Genomic DNA, 1,434 nt, shown 5'->3' on the forward strand with positions numbered 1-1,434 from the left:
GGGGGTGTTATGCTTCTTGGCGGGTGGGTTGACGGGTCTTGGGGCATTCCTGGGAAGGTCTAATACCGGGTAGAAGTGGTTGGGACAAAATCCAGGCCGATATTTTTTTTGGCTATTTCTGACATTTTGCTCTATGTAGCGTTTTCGGGGGCCTGTTTGGGGGGCTTCCTGGTGTTTGTGGGTGAGTTTCGTGGTCTGGGAGCACTGCTGGGACACTCTAATCTAAGCATGAGCGAATTTTGCAGATCTCGCGTTCGCGAATTTTGCGGATTTGCGGATTCGCAATCCGCAAAATCCGCGAATTCCCGCAAATTTGCGGATTTTTTTTTTTTGTGTTCGCCCGTGTTTCTGCCAGTTCGCGAGGGTTTTGTACACTTTCGCAAATTGCGAACTTACCTGTCGGGTCGCAAGTTTCGCGAACTTGTTGTTTCTACGTGTCCAGCCTGTTTGGGACACTCTTCTTCATCACTGCCACTCTCTGTCACCACTGCCACTCTCTGACTACTCATGCCACCCTCTGGCCCACCCATGCCACCCTCTGTTTCATCACCACACCCTCTGGTTGTCCAGTGTACATTATTTTCGGCAAAGCAAAGCACACCTTCCCTGCCTCAAGTGACCTGAATTAATTTGGGGCTGATTAATGTGTCACAGAATATTTTTTTAGCTGGCACCTGCTTCCTTAGTGCGCCCTGATTAGTGATCTTTTGCACTTGCTAAGTGCTTTCATTGTTGCAAAATTAGTTACAACACCTGCCCTGCCCCAACTGACAATAATGAATTAGGGGCTGATTAATGGATTTTAACTTCCAGCCTGGCTCCTGCTTGTCTCCCTTAGCTGTAATTCAGGACCTTTGTGGCATATGTGTAACTATTCTGAGGTTCAGAGCAGGGTCACATAATAGTTTCAACTGGCAACTGAACTCTGGAGGGGCCCCTCAGGAAGCACTACAGGAAATGGCTACAAATGATGAGCCTGAACTTTTGAACCTGGTAAGTAGTTACTTTCAGTTTTGCTAAGATCGTATTTCTGCAATTTTGCACTTATTCGCAGGGCGCGAACTCACGCGAACTCACGCGAACAGTGCGAGCAGTGCGAGCAAAATCCGCTGCTCGCGGATTTGCGGATTTTGCGGGAGATTCGCAAATCTCGCGGATTGCGGATTTCCCGAAAATCCGCAAAATCCGCGAGCGGAACGGATTTTCCGCCCATGCCTACTCTAATCTTGATTGCATTTGCTTTTCAGGAAATCCGTCGTGCCAACCCCGACTTATGGCCTAGCTACGCAGTGCGTTTGGACCGAAGGCCCAGAAATATTGCAAGTATGAGATTTTGCTTTTGGCCTGTTTGGGGGTGTTATGCTTCTTGGCGGGTGGGTTGACGGGTCTTGGGGCATTCCTGGGAAGGTCTAATACCGGGTAGAAGTGGTTGGG

The sequence above is a fragment of the Lissotriton vulgaris genome, unplaced genomic scaffold (assembly GCF_964263255.1).
Source record: "Lissotriton vulgaris unplaced genomic scaffold, aLisVul1.2 SCAFFOLD_184, whole genome shotgun sequence".
NCBI lineage: Eukaryota > Metazoa > Chordata > Amphibia > Caudata > Salamandridae > Lissotriton > Lissotriton vulgaris.